The sequence below is a fragment of the Phascolarctos cinereus genome, unplaced genomic scaffold, assembly GCF_003287225.1.
Source record: "Phascolarctos cinereus isolate Bilbo 61053 unplaced genomic scaffold, phaCin_HiC Scaffold_4;HRSCAF=312, whole genome shotgun sequence".
In the NCBI taxonomy this organism is placed as follows: domain Eukaryota; kingdom Metazoa; phylum Chordata; class Mammalia; order Diprotodontia; family Phascolarctidae; genus Phascolarctos; species Phascolarctos cinereus.
In genome coordinates this window covers 636,610,512-636,630,513 of record NW_027555847.1, presented here as the reverse complement: position 1 = coordinate 636,630,513, position 20,002 = coordinate 636,610,512, and the positions used below count along the sequence as shown (strand labels likewise).

Sequence of the window (20,002 nt, the reverse complement as noted above, 5' to 3'; positions counted from 1 at the left end):
TGTGTCATCTGATGGTCTTTGTGTGTCATCTGCAGCGTCTGCAAAACTCCCAAAAATTCCCATTTAATTTCTTAGGCTGACCATCATTATATCAAAACTGAGATGGGGAAAGTTGTGATGTGGAAGGGATAACTGTATATGATTTAGGTAGCTTGCATAGTGAGTTAGTAGGAAGACCAGTACTAGAATATGTCTCCAGTCTCCCAGTCTTTTGTTCTTAACTTAAGGCACCCTTTCCCTCAATTCCACAATTTTTTTTTAATGGTAGAGGGATACAAAGAAAAATTCTTTTTCAAAAAACTTGAAAGTAAGTGAATGAAATAAACAACCACAGGGAAATGTAACACTCTCAACAAAAACTCTCTCACTCTTTCTCTTTCCTCCCTCTTTCCTTCCTCCACATTCATGTGCACATGAACATATATGAACAATATTGTAAAAACTAGACTTCCTAGTAGTGGAAGTGAATGTTTCGTTAAGCACTGAGTTCCCTCTCACTGGAGATATTCAAGTAAAGTTACTATGCCCACTTGCCAAGAATTCTTATATCAGACAATGGAATTGGACTCAATGACCTGTACAGCCTTTTCTAACTCCAGGATTCTTGGAATCCATTCTTTTTCCTCCATTTTGCATCTGTTTCACCCTCTGGAAATGGTGTCATAATAGATGATCTTTAAAGTTCCCTTTCAGCACTGGCAATGCCTATATTCTATATCATTGTTATTTTTTTTTCTTCTAACATAAAAGTGTTCTATGTTCTAAGTTCCATTCCATATCTAACATTCTATTCTATGGTCTGTGTTTCAACATTCCATGCCCTAAAGTCCTTTCCAATTTTCACTTTTATTATTATTCAGTCTCACATTTTATCTTCTATCATTCTATTTTCTAAAGTCTTTTCTATCTCTACCATTCTAGGTGCCAACATTTTATTGTCTAAGTTCTTTTCTAAAGCTGATATTCTGTGATTGTGAAATTCTATGTTTATAAACCCCAGTTTGCTCCTTTCACCTCTATTGATGCTGTCCTAAACCTCATAGATATCTTTTATCTTTCCCCCTGGCCTGGTCATTGTTTTCATCATCTGCTTTGATTTTTCTGTCCATTTATTTTCATCGCTGGTTCCCTCTCAGGCAGCTCTGAACTTGTTTACACTGAGATGCTGTCACTCTCCTTTGGGTTTTACTGTAATTTCTCTGTGGTTGTTTATTTCTTTCACTTACTTTCAAGTTTGCTTTGGAAGAGAATTTTCTCTTTATCCCCCTACTATTAAAAAAATTCTGGAGATGAGGAAAAGGGCCATTTAAGGCCAGGAATGCTGTATTAGGAGTCTAGAGACCTGTGGTCTAGTACTGATTTTCCTAACTAGCTATGAGAACTTGCTTAATCATATAATTTCTCTGATGTTTATTTTTTGCATTTTCAAAGTGAGGTGTTAGACTATGTTATCTCTAAGGACCTTTCCAACTTTAATATTTCTTCTAGGTCAAATGTTATATTAACTCAATACCCATCTTATTTATTCCATCAGTCATGAACAACTATTAAGGGTTAAATTGTGCAGAGTACTATGTTAGATGCTGAAAGACATAATTTTATTTTTGATGCAGCATCTGTCCTCATGCAGCTTACAGTCTAACTTGGAGTTGTCACAGTACTATAATCTTTCTTGCTTTAGTCTTTTATGTTATATATTGTAATTTCCACATCTAACAACCTAGCTCCAATGCTCTAAGACTCTGAGTTCTAAAGTTCATTCCAACTTTAACATCTTCTGTTCTGTGGTTCATGACCCATTTCAATCATTTAACATTTCATGGTGCACTGAATTTCAGGACCTTGACCAGCTCCTAAAACATCATTATTTCCCCAGGAAGCTGACCTGAGTTTTTGATGCCCTGTCCCATATACCGAACTCAGATGTACTCAAGAAGCTTTTCTGGCTAACACAATGACTTCCCTGAAGAAATGGGAGACGCAGCTGTCAGCTCAAAAATATTCGAAACCACAGGGAATGTCTGCCAGACAGAATCAAATAATCATAGGATTCAGAGCAGGAAGAGCCTTCATATCATATCTAGTTCAAGTACTTCATTTTTATAGATAAAGAAACTGTATCCCAGAGATGTTCCCAAGGTCATATGGCAAATACATAGAAGATTAAAAATTTGAATCCAGACCTTCTGATTCCAAATCCAGTATTCTTGCTATATCATACAGACAGATAGACAGATAGTGTGTGTGTATGCATTTATGCATGCGTATATGCATGGATGTCCACTTGGAAATGAACAATTGGAAACACAATGCACAAATCTTTTCTACTTTTTTTTTCAAATACTACTTTTTAAGAGGGAGAGAATGTCTTCAAATTCATATGTGAATTTGGCTATTCTTATATATAGGTCTATGTAGCTTGATTTCAAGTTTACCAATAATATGTCGATGTCTCCCAAAATCTCTCCTTGACTTGCTCCCTGATATATTATTAAGAGAAGACAGGGTCATTTTTTGAACACTTAGAGACAGGATTTAACCTGCAGATACCCTTGGTAATGTGTTTTAAATTCACAGTAAGGTGAAAATGAATAATGTTGTATCCTTACATTAAAGGTCATTGAGCCCAGCAACATCATTTTTAATAGATGAAGAAGCTCAGGCCCAGAAGAGAAAAGTGCTCATCTAGGACATTTGGCAGATTAGAAACAACAATGGGTTTAGAACCTGGACCCCAAGATTTCCATGTTCAGTTCTCTATACCATAGTCTCTAACAGATTGGTTGGAAACTAATATTATCTGAAAATGATGTTTTCACTTTTCAAAGTGTTTTACATAGAAAATTGTTAAAAATCCTTATAACATTTCTGTGAAATAGTCAAGATATTATTATTCCCATTTTACAGATGAGAAAATTGTAGCTCAGGGAGGAAAAATAACTTGTTCAAACTTGTACAACTATTGAATGCCATATAAAATGAAAGCATATGATGTTAAATCTGGAAGGAACCTTGGTCACCATCACATTGCCCAGTATGGTATATATATATAATGATGTAATTTATTACTTTATTTTGCAATCCTTGATGTTTTACACTTTTTAAATACAATATTTTATTTTTTCTTAATTGCAAGACAATTTTAGCATTCATTGGAAAAAATGTTGAATTCCAAATTTTCTCCCTCTCTCCCTCACTTCCCCCCTCCCCAAGACGGTAAGAAATTAGATATGTGTGTGTGAGTGTGTAGATAGACAGATAGATATAGATATATACACATACATATGTATGTTTTCATACATACATACACGCATATTTTATATATGTACATATGTATTGCAATCATGTAAAACATTTCCATATTATTCATGTTGTTAAAGAAGAAACAGATCAAAAGAAAAAAAATTAAAAGTGAAAAATAGTATGCTTCAATCTCCATTCAGAACCCATCAGTTCTTTCTCTGGATGTGGATGGTATTTTTCATCATAAGTCCTTTGGAATTGTCTTGGATCATTGTACTGCTGAGATTAGCTAAATAATTCAAAACTGATCATTGTACAGTATTACTATTACTGTGTATAATGTTCTCCTGGTTCTGCTCACTTCACTTTGTATCAGTTGATGTAATTCTTTCCACATTTGTCTGCTCATTATTATAGCACAATAGTATCCCATTACATTCATATACCACAACTTATTCAGCTATTCCCCAATTGATGGTTATTCCTTCAACTTCCAATTCTTTGCCAGTACAAAAATAATTGCTATAAATATATTTGTACAAATAGGTCATCCCCCCTCCCCTTTTTAAAATGTCTTTTTGAGATACAGACCTAGTAGTGATATTGCTGGGTCAAAAGATATGCATGGTTTGATTGCCTTTTGGGCATGGTTCCAAATTCTCTCCAGAATGGTTGTATCAGTTCACAACTCCACCAACAGCGCATTAGTGTCCCTATTTTTCCACATTCCGTTTTCCTTTCCTAACATATTAGGCAATCTGACAGATGTGAGATGGTACCTTAGAGTTGTTCTAATTTGTATTTCTCTAATCAAAAGTGATTTAGAGCACTTCTTCCTATGCCTTTTGATAACTTTGATTTCGTCATCTGAAAACTTCCTGTTCCTGTCCTTTGATCATTTATCAGTTGGGGAATGGCTCTTAGTTTTATAAATTTGACTCAGTCCTCTATACATTTGAGAAATGAGGCCTTTATCAGAGACACTTCTAAAAAAAAAGTTTCCCAGCTTTCTGCTTTTCTTCTAATCTTGGTTGCATTGCTTTTGCTGTGCAAAATTTTTTTTAAAAAACTTAATAAAATCAAAATTATCCATTTTACATCATGTACTACTCTCTAGGTGTTGTGTACTTTTTAAGTGTCTGACATTTTATGCTGAAAACAGTGGGAACTTAATAAATGTTTGTTTAATTGAGCTACGCTATAAAGAAGAGTGAGATAAGTGAAAGCAGAGCTCTAGGAAAAGCACAACTTAAAATATTTCTGAAGTGTTTTGTTACAATAACATTCATTTATGATGAAAACATATTCCTCCTTGGTCTGGTCCTGATGCTCAGTATAGTATTCAACATTTCTTATTCTATTTCTATGTGCTTTCACATACAGGTGGAGTCAGGCAGAAAGAAAAAGGGAAAATGAACAGTATATATTTCTCCATTAAAAAAGAAGATAGTGGACAACATTACAGGCCAAAGAAAACCTGTGATTTTGTCAACATCCATACCCTTTTGTAGATGTCAGGAAGGATATGTAACTACATCTCTCTATCCAGCTATCTGTCTATCTGTCTGTCTGCCTATCTGTCTGTCCATCTATCTATCTATCTATCTATCTATCTATCTATCTATCTATCTATCCATATTGGTTTTTTTTGGTTGTTGTTGTCATTTGTCCTTTATTCTCAAAGAAGACCAATGACACAAGGAGGGTGATATCTTGACTTGCAAGTGAATTGGAATGAAACAAGGCAGGGCTGTGCAGAGTCATCAGCCTTACTCTCTCCTCTAGAATCATTGGAGTCCAGTGGCAAGACATAGGCCAGGACGACTGGCAATAGCCCTGAATGCAGTAGGAGACGTTGGCCTTAAACTAAGATCTTTTTTCAGGTCTGAGACAACGTCCATTCTACACACACACACACACACACACACACACACACACACACACACACACGCACACACGCACACACACACATGCATGCATGCATGCATGCATGCATACATATATTCTTGATTTTAACATATGTATATATTACTTCCTTCTCTTGGACTGAAATCTGCCTTCCTTTAACTTCTAATCACTCTAATTCTTCCCTCTGTCCCTTTAACAGTCAGAGATGGGGTAAATCCTTCTGCCTGAAACTTTCTCCCATTTGGAGAAAGTCATAATGTGCTCACAAAGTATTTATTCTATAGAGAATATGTAGTGCAAATGGGATCAAAACTGTCCAATAGATATAAGGATTTTTTTAAATGAGATACTCCTACCCCCATACACACATACTTGGAAGCAAAGGAGGCTTGAAATTTTTAAAGTAAGGCTCCAATCCAATTCTCAGATCAATGAACTATTGTAGAAAACCCACTTTTATTCAACCTTCAATGTTTTTGTTTTGTCAATATTTTGTTTGTCTGAAAAGATTGGGATCAGTGTAAAAGACAAAAGAAATATTTGTTCATAGCCCTTTAAAAGGAGCTGACAAAATGTTTCTTTAGTTAAAGACGATCAGGAGGGTGTCAGTATCAGAAAAAGTATAGTCTTAGCTAGCTTGGCTAAAGGCTGAGGGAGTTTTATCTGAAATAAAAGATACATTAGTACAATCAACGAGGCAATGATTGCTGTTATTAAAATCAAAGTTGACCTGGGGTAGGAGAAATCTGGTCCTATTTTCTGTGCTAATCAGGCACAGTGTTAACTGTCTTAATCCTCCAAAATCATTGAATCAGACCCTCAATGTTGGGTTATGGAAGTGATTATATGGAAAATTAAATCTTCCCTTTTCTCTTGGTATTTCTTATTCTCTCTTCCCTCCCTCTCCTTCTCTTTCTTTATGTCTCTGTATCTCTCTGTCTTTGTGTCTATCTCTTTGTGTCTCTGTCCCTATCTCTTTCTTTCTCTTCCTTCTTTTTTTCCTTTGTCTGCATTTCTGTCTCTCTTTGTCTTTGTCTCTGTTTCTATCTCTCTGTGTCTCCATCCATCTATCTGACAGTCTCTCTGCCTCTGTCACTTTTTGTGTCTTTGTGTCTCTATCTCTGTCTTTCTGTCAGATGGAGTGAAGGAGGCCTTTCTAGGTGATAGGATATAGCCTCTATCTTGAGGTCTACTTGTGCTGTGGTCTCTCCCTTGACACTATTAGCAAAGGTTCCAGGTAGTGATGGTTCTGATGAATTGAGATCATCAACTTGTTTTCATAGGGTCCCTGACAACGTTCCCAGACACATTTGAACTACTCTGACTGTGCTCTAGAGGATCAAAGGGCTCTAGTTCATTGTTCTAGTCCTTTGAGCCATACACAGTCCCTGCAGAACCTTCCTTGAGTGTAGCAGTAAGAGTCATTGTCAAGAAAACTGGGTTTGAATCCCAGCACTTCTTACTTGTGTGACTTTGGATAAGTCACTTCCCCTTTCTGAGGCCACAGTCCCCTTATTTGTAAAATGAAAATGTTCAGATTATATTATCAGCAAGATATATAAATGGTCAATTTCTTCCTTCCTTCCTTCCTTCCTTCCTTCCTTCCTTCCTTCTTCCTTTCCTTCCTTCCTTCCTTCCTTCCTTCCTTCCTTCCTTCCTCCTTCCTTCCTTCCTTCCTTCCTTCCTTCCTTCCTTCCTTCCTTCCTTCCTTCCTTCCTTCCTCTCTCTCTGTCTCTGTCTCTGTCTCTCTCTCTCTCTCTCTCTCTCTCTCTCTCTGTCTCTCTCTGTCTCTGTCTCTCTGTCTCTGCCTCTGTCTGTTTGTCTCTCTCTCTCTCTCTCTCTCTCTCTCTCTCTCTCTCTCTCTCTCTCTTCCTTAAAAGTGGTTATTATTTGTCCAGGCTAGAATTGCAGCTTAGTCCATCACAATTTAAAATTCCTGAGTTCAATAGATCCACCAGCTATAGCTGCCTCTACAGATGGTCTTATATGCATGCACAGTTGTGTCAAACTCTTTAAGTGGTTTATTTCTACAAATTTCTCTTACCCCAAAAACTTAAAACTAAAAGATTATGTATCATATATAGAGTAATTTTAATGGAGTCCACAAAAAAAGAATTCAAAAACTCCACCCAAAGTCAAAACCTCATAAATAAACATTGGAAGATTTTTAATACTTAGAGCTTTCATGCATAAGCCTTTCCCTCAACTGGTTCTATTTCCCCACTGCAATGAGCAGAATAAGCTTGTGATTTGGAGTTCAGCTATAAGAACCTCTATGGCAATGAATCTTTCCAACCTCTCTCTCCACACATTACCCCACAAAAAGCTGTAGATACAGGTTTTTACTTGAAAGAAGGGATGGAGGATGGAAAAGGTGCTCAAGATAGAAAGTGTTCCACACTTTGAGCCACAGGTTAAAGAAAAACCAAATAGAGGGATGGAGCAAAATCAGACCACACAGCAGCTGGACAAATCCAAATTCTCCAGAGGTTACTCATGGAAGAAAACTGGATCCCACCAACTCTCATATCCTTCTCATCTCAAGTAGACTGAAATAGCCAAGCACCCCAGCCTTGTTGGTCTTTATAGCATAGGAGGGAAAGGTACTGAAAAAGGAGAAGGATTCTCAAAGGTGAGTGACAAGGATTGCAAGAAGCTAGTTAAGACACTAACAAAAGAAGAGAGAAAGCTTGAATGAAATGAAGACATTGGACTAAAATTACAAAGTTCACTTCCAATTCCAAGAAAAATTCAGTTTCTTTCCAGTGTGAAAGCTGTTTGGCTCTCCAGTTCTACTCATAGTTTGCTGGCATTTACATAGCCTTTCCCAACCCCTCTTAATTCTAGTGCCTTACCTCATTTAATTATTTCTAATTTATCTTAGATATAGCTTGTTTGTTCATATATGTTTGCCTTTAGTCTCCCTCATTTGATTGTGAGCTTTTTGAGGACAAGGATTGCCTTTTGTTTCTTTTTGTATCGCTAGAGCTTAACACAATGCCTGGTACATAGAAGGCATTTAATGATTGTTTATTGACTGACTGATGTGGTACTTTAAGGTTTGCAAAATCCTTTACAAATATTACCTTATTTTATCCTCACAACAATCCAGGGAGTTTGGTGCTATTATCATTATTATTATTATTATTATTATTATTATTATTATTATTATTATTATTCCCATTTTACAGATGAGGAAACTGAGGCAGGGAGCAGTCAAGTGCCTTGTCCAGTTCTGCACAACCAGTAAATATCCAAAGCAGGATTTGAATTTAGGTCTTTCAGATTCCAGGTCTAGTTCACCTTTAGCTGGTTTTCATGCCAGCTCCCATGAAAAGCTGGAGGTCATCACAGGTTGTTCTGCCTCAGACAAGATTTTGGGGACCAAGCCTCTTCCCATATGCCAACCCGTTGGTGGCTCTCTTCACTCAAGTCCACACTGCTAAGGATCACTAACTTGACCCAGAGAATTACAGAGATTTAGAACTGGAAGTAACATTGGTGATTCTTTCATTCAACCTCCCCATCTGAGCAGAGAAGCTCAGAAAAGTTTGCATAAATAAAGAAATGATGGTCCATAGTAGGACACTGTTCTTCAAGGGAAAATGAGCAAGATAATCATGCCTTCTGTCAATGACCAATGAATGAAGGTCTCTAACGAGTCATGAGGCCCTATGGTCCTGAGGGGGAAAATCATATTTCAAATCAATCTAGACTCAATTCCAGAATACAGGGTCACCTCAGAGAACTTGGGAAAATGCATAGTAACTGCCAGAGCCAAGACTTAAAACTTGTCCTTCTCTGTCCAAATACAGAATTCTTTCTACTATAAGTCTAAGGCCACCTTATAATTGCTGGAAAGGATCAAAATGATAAATGGATACAATAAAAGTTGGTGCATGGAAATTACTCCTAATAATAGCATATCTGGGGGTTTGTGGTTAAGAATTTAGTTTCCTGTCTTGACATGTCTTGGTTTCCATGTTTGACTGAGTTCAATTTAATTCAACGTTCCTTAGCCACATAATACATTCATAAACTGTGTGTGGAAGTACAAAGACAAAAGATCACATAATGCCTGCTCTCAAAGGGCTTATAGTCTAGAAAAGCAGCCATGTATATAAATAAATATAACACAAAATTTTAAATATTTAAATGCAAATGAGAGGTCAGAGTGACCTGAGAGATCCAAACAGGGAGAGGTCACTTTTAACTGAGGATATATAAGAGATAGGGCAGCTAGGTATCACAGTGGTTCAAGTGGCAGGCCTAAAGTCAGGAGGACCTCAGTTCAAACCTGACCTTAGACGCTGGACCCGGGGCAAGTTGCTTTGCCCTTTTTGCTTCAGTCTCCTCATTTGTAAAATGAGCTAGAAAACCCCAAGAAAACCCCAGATGGGGTCACAAAGAGTCAGACCTGATTAAAACAACTGGACAACATAAATATAAGAAGCAGTGTGGCAGTGGAAAGAATACAAATTCTCAAGTCAAAAGATCTGGATGCTTCTGATGGTTTCTATGTGACTCTAGGCAAGTGAGTTAATCTCTCTGGATCTCAGTTTCCTAATTTGCAGATTGAAGTGGTTGGATTAGATGGCCTCTGATGTTTTGTCTAGATCTGTGATCCTTTGATTCCTATGTTAGCAAAAACTTCATGAAACACATGGCATCTGAAGTAAGTCTTACAAGAAAGATGAGTAGAGAGTATTCCAGGCACGGGGAAAAATGTGTGCAGAAGCAGAGAGGTAGAGAAGGGAGGATAAGATTGGGGAAGAGTAGTTAGTCTATTTTGTCTGGAACTGTCACAAATAAACTATGACAAAGTTTCCAGGTATTAAAAATCAATTTATTCACTAAGCAAGCCAATAATAATTTGATAGTCAGTGACTTCTCTTGGTTACCAAAAACAAAGATGCAGGGTCTTGGATCATCTTAAATTCCCACCTGTCTTCCTGATAGCACATTATCAGGTCCTCACCTGATAAGTGAATGACAGTCTTAACTGGTGGATACTTGAGGAGGTGGGCGAAGAGCCCACAGCCCCTCCCCATTACTTCATAGTCAAGGGGGGAGTAGTCAGCTGAGGAAGGAGGGCCAGTCATGAGTTTTAGCAGCCTCCAGCAATCCAGGCAAGCAAAACCTTTCAGGATCAGGATCTATCTGGCTTAATTTCTCCTTCATGAGCCAAGATACACCAAACTCTGATGAAGAGATAAAAGTCACAACAAATATCTGTTGGTACAGGGAAAGCATTCACGTGGTGGTTAGAAGAAGCAATACAAAGACACTCTCCAAGTCTCTCTTAAGAACTCTGGAATTGATTGTGTGACATGGGATACACTGGCATAGGACTGCCCAGCATGGTGTGGCCTCATCAGAGAAGGTGCTGTGCTCTATGAGCGAAGCAGAATTGAACTAGCTCAAAAGAAATGCAAGATGGGTAAATTTAGAGAATCCACCCTAAATATTCACATGGGCTATTTGTGCCCAACCTATGGTACAGCATTCTGAGTCATATTGGTCTAATCAGCCACAATCAGACACACTGTAACTTGACTCTAGCATAGTGATGTCATTTTGGTCCTCTTAGAGGATGAAAGGCAACAACCAACTGACCAAGTTTTGTTTGTGGTACAAATAGAGTCCCAGACCAGCCCCTGAAGAGGCTGATGTGTGACCATTTTCCTCATCCAGCTTCTGGAACCAGTTTTTCTATGTGAGCTAAAACTAAAAGCTAGGAATTTTGAACAGAGAAGGGAACATCATAAGTTAATATTAATAATCAAATAATACAGCATTAAAATTAATTTTCTTGAGAATGTTGAGTATATGAAGTATGTTCTGAACTAAAATGAGAATGGAAAATTAGAAGCAGATTAGGGAGTATTTTGAGCACCAGGATAATGAGCTTATTTTTTTTTAAATCCTGCTGGAAATGGGGAGCCATGGAATATTTTTGAAGAAGGGAGTAACATGATTAGGCCTTAGTAATAAGACGGTTACTTTTGCAGCTGTGTGAAGGATAATCGGAAGAGGGAAAAGACTGAAGGTAGGGAGACAGATTATTTGTGATCATTGATTATTAGATCCTGAAGTAGTGTGGTGGCTGTGCAAGGGCTGATGAGTGGAAGGATCTAAGAGGTAGGTCTACAGTAGGCTGAAAAGGACTTCGAAAATAATTGTACAGTTATCCCTTCCACACTGCGACCTCCCTATCGCAGTTTTGATATATTGAGGGTTGGCATAAGAAATTAAATAGGAATTTGGGGGGAGTTTTGCAGAAGCCATAGATAACATACTAAGGCCAGTAGATTACACAGGAAAAAATTAGAAACTCAAAAATGCACAAAATATAGGTATAGTATTATATAATATCAACATATTTTATCTTTTAATACCATAATAATTCAGACTTCTTCTCTGGTATGAAGAGAGGGTCAAAAAATTTTAGATAGATTTTCCAGATTTCAGGGGCACCAGCCCCTAACCCCTCATGATGTGGAAGGGATAACTGTCTATGTGGATGGAGGGAAGAACCAAACCTGAGTGCTGCCAAAAACAAAATTGGAGAATTGGAGAGGTTAAGTGAGCAGATTGTGGGTTTTGTTTGTTTGTTTGTTCATTCATTTGTTTGTTTGTTTGGGGAGGGGGTCATGATGAAAGCTTCAGTTTTTGTAACTTGAAGTACAGAAAAGATATCCAGGTAAAGTTGTACATGAGGAAATTAGAACCTCAGGAGTGGAGCTCAAGGAGTAGGGCTGGGTGAAAAGATTTGGGAATCATCTAAATTGAGGTAATAATTGAAGCCTGGGGAACAGAGGAACTTAACAAAAGAGAGAGTCTAGTGTAGAGATCAAAGAAAAAGTATACTGGTGATAGAGCCTTGGGGCACACCCACCCACACTTAGAAGACAGAAGATGAACTTACAAAAGAGATGAGATACACTCAAATAAGTAGGAGAAGAACCAGAAAATGGTGCTGACACAGGAGGCAGCAAGGAGAGACAGTATATAGAATAAGAATATTGGAAAAAAAGGAAGGAGGCTGAGGTCAACAGATCTGGTGATGTATGTAGATCACTGGGGACATTGGAGAGAACAGTGGAAAGGATGAACGCCAGATTTTAAGGGTTAAGAACCTACTACGTAATGAAGTGGAAGCTGGTTTACATTAGTCAAGGAATTTCTTCATGGGGAATTTTTTAGGTCAATGAATCAAAAATCCAGTAAGAACAAACAAAATCAAAGCTACACGTTCTAGTTACTTGTTTCCATAAGTGTAGCTTGTAATGTAAGCTCTTTGAAGATGAAGAAATTTGATCGTTTTCTCTTGATACCTTAGCACTTAGAACATTTAATAAATGTTAATAGAATTAGCTTGAATTGCCAAGTATAATTGGGGTTGAACAGGGCATATATAAAGCTGTGATTCTGCCCATAAGTGATTCAACAGGGAGACTGGAGAGGTGGTAAGGTGCTGAAGAGGCTAGAACACTGAGCCTGAAGTCAGAGAGACCCAAGTTCTAATTTAGCTTCAGATGCTTGCTAGCTGTGTGACTCTGGACAAGCAACTTAATCGCTTTCTCCCTCAGTTTCCTCAACTGTAAAGTGGAAATAATAATAGAACCCACCTTCCATGATTGTTGTGAGGGTCAAATGAGATAATATTTGTAAAGCACTTAACATGAGGCCAGGCCCATACGTAAGCTTAATAAATGCTTATTGACTGACTGGCACCCATTTCTTTTGTTGCTATTCGGTTGTGTCTGACCTTTCATGACCTCATTTGGGCTTTTCTTGACAAAGATATTAGAGTGGTTTGCCATTTCCTTCTCCAACTCATTCTACCGATGAAAAACTGAGGCAAACACGGCTAAGTGACTTGCCCAGGTCACACTGCTAGTAAGTGTCTGAGGCCAAAGTTGAACTCCTGAAGAGGAATCTTCCTGACTCCACATCCAGCACTCTATCCACTATGCCACTTAGCTGCCCACCCATTTGTAAATGTATCCTTTTACCCTGTTAAAGATTTCATCTGACTCATCAATCTTGTTTCTTATGAAGAAACAAGTTTGACCCTGTCTGCTTCTTGACTTGTGTCCTATTTGCAGCATGAGGGCACAGGACGACTGTGGATCCCAACTCTATGGTACTTTTAAAAAGAGTTTTCTCTCTCTAACTGGGAAATATTATTACAAACCATTCTTATGCTTCATAACTAAATTTCTGTGGGCAGTATTGCTACAAATTCAGGCCTTTCAAACTGTTCCCATCAGATTATTAGTCTTACTTGTCTCAACTGTTAATGTTACACTCGATTTCTCCAATATATGGTATGATATTCAGGCCTTTTACCATCCTAGTTACCATCATTTGGACATTGTCCAGCATTTTAATGTGTGTTCTAAATTATGACAAGCAGAATGGAGCACAATACTCCAATTGTAGATTAATTAGGACAAGTACAGAGGGATTGTCAACAAAATTCCAGTGTGCCATGTTGAACATGTTAATTCATTGTTGAGAGTGCTTTGATGCTGTGATGATAGGAACTATAACCTTTATTTATGGAGGGCATGGGACCCTCCTAAGAGTAATGTTAGAATGAATAGTAAGAGCTTTCTTAGGTGTATATGGGGTAGGCAGTCACCAGTATGCTCTGGCCTAATGGCTGCCGTATGAGCCTCCAACCTCAAAATATCTTTCCTATACAAAACCAGGAAAACTCTCTCCATTAGAGATTCTGCAGGTTACAAGTGATGGAGAAGACCTGATTTTTTTAAATGTCAGAAGAGTGTAATAAACAAGGCTACTGTAAGGAGGGATAGTCAGAATCTGTGAATTAGAAGGAAACATGGAAGTCATCTGGCCCAATCTATATGTAAACAGAAACATTCTCTAAAGTATCACTCACTCAGCTTCCGTTTGGCGTCATCCAACTGATGGGTAATTTACCATCTGCTGAGGTGGCCCACTCCACTTCTGGATAACTAATTGTTAAAAAAACAAATTTAAATTTCATAACCTCTGCAAGTATATGGAAATGACACCAAATTAGTTAGATATGATTCCATTACCATTGTCTTTTCAGCCTGGTTTCACATGACTAGATCTAATGTTCCAGCCAAACAAAATATATTCTTCACTATATTCTGATTATAGCACACAATTTCCCACCTCCACATCTTTGTTCATGTTTTCTATTGCCTGGAATGCTTTCCTCTCCTCCTTCTTCTTTTTGATTTTTTTTCTTCTAGGCTTAGCCATACCTATGCCATGAAACCTTCCCTAATTCTCCTTCCTCCTACCTCCTAATCTCTGAGAGGGTTCTGTGTCTACTTCTCCTTCTGCATACTATTATATGTTCATTAAAAAAAATACATGTATAGTTATCCCTTCCATATCATGGGGGTTAGGGGCTGGTGTCCCTACAATCTGGAAAATCTGTCTAAAAATTTTTGGTCCTCTTTTCATACTAGAGAAGATTCTGAATTATTATGGCATTAAAAGATAACATGTTAATATCATACAATACTATACACATATTTTATGCATTTCTTAATTTCTAAACTTTTTCTGTATCATCTGTTGGCCTTCATACGTTGTCTGAGGCTTCTGCAGAACTCTCCCCAAATTCCCATTTAATTTCTTGTGCCAACCCACAATATATGGAAACTGCAATGGGGAAAGTCACAATGTAAAAGGGATAACTGCATCAACTTAATACATTTTGATTCAATAGCTATGTCTAACAGATGCTTTTCCTTAAAATTCCCTGAGATTGATCATTCCTTCATAAAAGTTAGAGAAATTAGCAATTATTAACAGAGATGAGGAATGCATCCTTTAAACTTTGTCTGGATGGTGCTAGGAACTATTCCATTTGACCAGGGTTTTGTCTCCTCTCCATTCAGTCTTTTATTTGTACTGTGACATTCATCACATTTATTATTCTTTTAGCTCTGCTCTCTTTGCCTGTCGTCACTTCATGCAAATCTTCCAATGAAGGATTCTAAATTTTTCATATTCATCCGTTTTGTGACACAGTAATATTCTTCCATCTTTATAAATCATATTTTGTTTAGCCACTTCCCAATTATTGGTCACAGATTTTATTTCCAGCTTTTTGTTATCACAAATGATGTAGCTATGAACATGAGCATATGTTTGTACATATGGGTCTTTTCTTGCTGTTAATAACCATCTTGGAGTATAGTCCCAGTTGGGGATCACTGGGTCACAGTGTAGGAACAACTCAGTAACTTTTCTTGTATAACTTCAAATTGTTTTCCAGAGTAGTTGAACAAGTTTGTAGTTCCACCATCAATCAATTAGCATGCTTCTTTTTTTTACAGCTCCCCCAATGATGCTTTCCCCATCCTTTAGTATATTTCTAGACTAAAAAGTATAAGGAAGTAGTTTGAGGTTGTGGTCATCTGCAATTTGCTGATTATTAGTGATTTATAGCATCATTTCAAATAGTTGTTGATAGTTTATTTAAAAAAACTTTGTGTTTTTGGACCACTTGGCTACATGAAGAGTGCCTTTTGACCTTATATTTCTGTCAATTCCCCACCCATTTTGAATGCCAGATGTCTGTAAGAGTTGTTTAATGCGAAAATACTTGACAAAGAATTTAATATCTTCAAATTATTCCCTTATCCACAACTGTGAAAACTATGACTTTCAATATATCTTGCACTTATTAAGAGAATGTTTAGAGTTAAATCTAAGTAGAATTAGGGTGAAGTAGTGTGTTTGTCCCTATTCAATTCTACCATCCTTTCACATTAAGCATTGTTTTATCCCCTCAGTTGTCTTTTGTGCATCTATAGGTTGCCTGGACCCAGACTGTGTGCTACTCTTTGGCCTTCTTCATGTCATGCTACTGTACACAACCTTCTCTCCCTTTCCTACTGGTATTCAAATTTACATTACCAAAATTCTCCTGATGGTCACCACTCCTCTTTAGGTGTTGCCTTCCCCTATTAAAATGTAAGCTCCTTGAGGACCAGAATGGACCTACGTAGCTTGCTCTCATTTGCATCCCTAGTGCTTAATAGTTCCTGCATAATAAGCTTTTAATAAATGCCTGTCCATTTAATTCCTCTACCTTTTGGGTTAAATATTGCCCTCTTCCTTTTGTTGTCTTGCATGCAAGTGTTCCTGCTAGGGGATTTTGTTCTGGTCAGGCTACTACATTTTAGGAAGGATATTGACAAACTGTAAGGAATTCAGAGGAAACAGACCAAAACAGTAAGGGAAATGGAGACCCCTACATGCTAGTGCCTTTACCTGGAAGTTTGCTTTTTATCTCTTATATTTGATATGTGCCTTTTTATAAAAATTTTATTGCTATTTTTGTTTTTACATCCCCTAAAGATCCCCTTTTATATGTGTACTATTTTCCCATTACGAACATGGGCTCCCTGAAGGAAAGAACTATTTTTGTCTTGTCTTTGTATCTCCAGTGCCTAGCTTTTAATAGGTGCTTTAAAGTGCTTATGGATTGATTTATTGATGAGGATTCATGGAAGGCTCTGCAGATAGCTTAGTCAGAAAAAGAGAAAATTGAGGAGGAAAGGCATTCGACTCTTTCTTAGCTCCAGAGAGAGGATGGAGAGCTATTGATGGAAGCTACAAAGAGGCAAAAGTTGGTTCTTTGGAATGAAAATCTTCCTAATAATTAGAGCTGCCAAAAGTAGAATGAGAAGCTTTAGAGTATAGTGAGTTTCCCTTCTCTAGAGATCTTCCAGTGGAAATTCTCCTTTTAAGACACAGGTTAGGTTAAGTGACCTCTAATATCCCTTTTAACAAGGAGCCTGAAGGCCACATGTGGCCCTCCATGTCCTCAAGTGTGGCCCTTTGACTGAATCCAAACTTCACAGAAATTCAGTCAAAGGGCTTGAGGACCTAGAGGTCTACATGTGGCCTGGAGCAGCAGGCTCCCCACCCCTGCTTTCAACTATGAGAATTTATTAGGATTCTTTGAATGATAGTTCAGTTCTTCACACGCTTGCACTCTAGTAGAGGAGATAAACACCAAGGAAACAAACATGTATTGAGTGCTTGTGACGGAGTGAGGGGACCTGGACCCTGAATTTTCACATACATGCCACATCTCAGATCACTGAAGCTTCTGCCCAAGGCAAGTGGCCCACCTCAGCCTACCTGGATTACTTAATTAATTTACTTGACATTCCTTTCAGTCCTACTCTAGGCCTACCCCAGACTACTTTCATCTAACAACCAGTCCTTATTCCCATCTACACCCTTCCAGATCTTCTCAGGTTTTTTTTTTTAATATATAAATATCAGTCTCACCCTCATTAATTGGCAGACTCACTAGAAACTCTGACTGCTCCTATTGGTGATACAATAGCAGATTTACTAGGAATCTTGTTCACCACACTGGTGTTATAATAAACCTTGCTACTTTGACTGAAAGAAGGCTTGAGTGGTCAAGTTCTTTTGAGGCAGACTCACCCTGTACCCTTACATTTCACAGTTCCCAGCACCCCAAACTACAATACTTGGGTAGCTAGGTGGTACAATAGATAGAGAGAGTGTCAGGCCTGGAGCTGGTAAGACTCATTTTCATGAATTCAAATCTACTTTCAGACACTTAGTAGCTGTGTGACCCTGGGCAAGTCACTTGATTCTGTTTGCCTCAGTTTTCTCATCTGTAAAATGAGCAGAAGAAGGAAATGGTGAACTACTCTTTTGTCTCTGCCAAGAAAACTCCAAATGGGATCATGAACAGTGCATTGAGTGTCTTATGTGAAGAACACTGTGTGCTGGGTTATTAAAGTCTGCTAAAAGAATCGTAAGTGCTCCTCCTTTGGGTTAGTCATTTGTTGGGTCTGGTACTGTATGTGTCCCTGTGAAAAGAAATCTTTGCTTGGACCCGTACTGATTAAAAAAGCAAACTCAGCAAAAATAAGACAAAAAGGAGTTTATTGCAGCACACCAAAGCAGTAGCATTAGATGTAGCAGGCCCCAGCTCAAATTATTTTTATGAAGAGGAGTAAACAACTTCAATATAAGGGCAAGACAATTCTAACTGGTCTGCATTTCAATGAAGAGATGGAATAGGAGATGGGATTAGCATTAAGGAGATACAATTAGTGTGCCTATAGACCACCCTTTCCTGCTGGCTGGCTTCAAGTAGCAAAAGTCAAGGAAGGTTAAAAGATGGGGTCACTTCAGAATGACTCCTCACTAGTGACTGATTTTATATATCCAGATCCCGTCACTGAGAACTCAAACCCATCCAAGCCTAGTCTTCACCATGCTGGTCATCATTTGGCTGGCAGGAATTGTGGTCCTTGCCATTGGCCTGTGGCTCCGATTTGATTCTCAGACAGAGTATCTTTGAGCAAGAAGACAACAACAATTCTAGTTTCTGCACAGGTGTTTATGTGTGAGTGGGGCAGGTGCCCTCATGATGTTGGTAGGTTTTCTGGGTGCTGTGGGGCCATGCAGGAGTCACAGAACACGATGGGCTTATTCTTTGTCTTCCTGTTAGTGATTTCTGTCATCAAAATAGATGCTACTTTTTGCAGCTATTCCCACAAAGATGAGGTGATGCATGAGGTCTGGGCATTTTATAGAAAAATGTATAATAAGATGAGGACCAATGAAGGTCCCTCCAAGGACACCCTCGAAGTCATCCACCATGCACTAAATTATTGCAATTGGGCTCGCCTTTGGATCAGTTGATCACTCACACCTTCCCTAACAAAGATATCATCTCACTTACTATGAAGTCACCCACAAGCTATTGAGGAAGTCTTCAGCAACAAATTCCACATCATTAGAGCTATGGCCATAGGGATTGCTGTTGTGATGATCTTTGACATGATTTTTCACTATGATTCTAAGCTGTGCTATCTGCAGGAATGGAGAAATGGTCTAGGGTCCTTGATTTCATCTCTTGATCAGTAAAGTCTGCCCTCTAAAATCATTTTCTTCATGTTTTTGGTTTTATTTGCTACCAACTTTAGTAATCATTCTACATTTTTAAATGGGTGAAGTTGTTCTGTGTTTGTTATCTTTTTAATGCCTTACTTGATATAGATGTTTATAGTTAAGGGTTTTTTGTTTTTATTTTTGTTTTTTTTTTTTTTTTTGCTTTTATGGTCAAAGAAATCCTGCAATGAAAAGTATTACATTTGGTAGACTCTGGTCAAAAATATTGTACATAATCAAAGATCATGTTGGCCTTTAAGTAGATAAAAAATATCTTATCTCAGATTTAATCAGGATATAACTTATGTTGAAGACAATTTCATATATAATAAAGATTATGACAATTATAAAAATAAAAGAATATTCAGCTTCACTCTAAAATTGTTGGAAACCAGGACTACCAGAGCTTTTAGACCTTTTTTTTGCAGAGTGCCTGGAAGAAGAATCTTACAAAAAAAAAAGACAGTTTAATGAGAGGAACCAAATTAATTTGTAATTTATCCAAATTAGCCAGTAATTTAGCCAAATTAATTAATAATGTAATTTAAATATTTGTTAAGCACCTATTAGCTGCTATGTGATAGAGATACAAAGATAAAAATGAAATAGCCTGAAGAAACTTATGTTCTTTATATCAAGTATCTCTGATAAGGATCTGATATGCTAGACAAATAGTTAAGTAATGGAAATATGACAAAAAGGCATTCTCTACTGGATAAATGGCCTATGGATGTGAAAATTAATTCTCAAAAGAAGAATTGCCAACTATAACAACCATAAGAAAAATGTCCCATAGTTTTAATAAGAGAAGTACTCATCCAAATAACTCACAATTTTCTTCTTATACCTAGCAAATTTTAAATGATGCCAAAATATTGGG

The 20,002-nt window shown here is 37.6% G+C and overlaps 1 pseudogene; it reads left to right on the top strand.

The window, feature by feature from the left end:
* The first annotated feature begins 18,595 nt into the window (after positions 1–18,595).
* LOC110216097 (CD9 antigen pseudogene) lies at positions 18,596–19,069 on the top strand (annotated as a pseudogene).
* Positions 19,070–20,002: the final 933 nt, after the last annotated feature.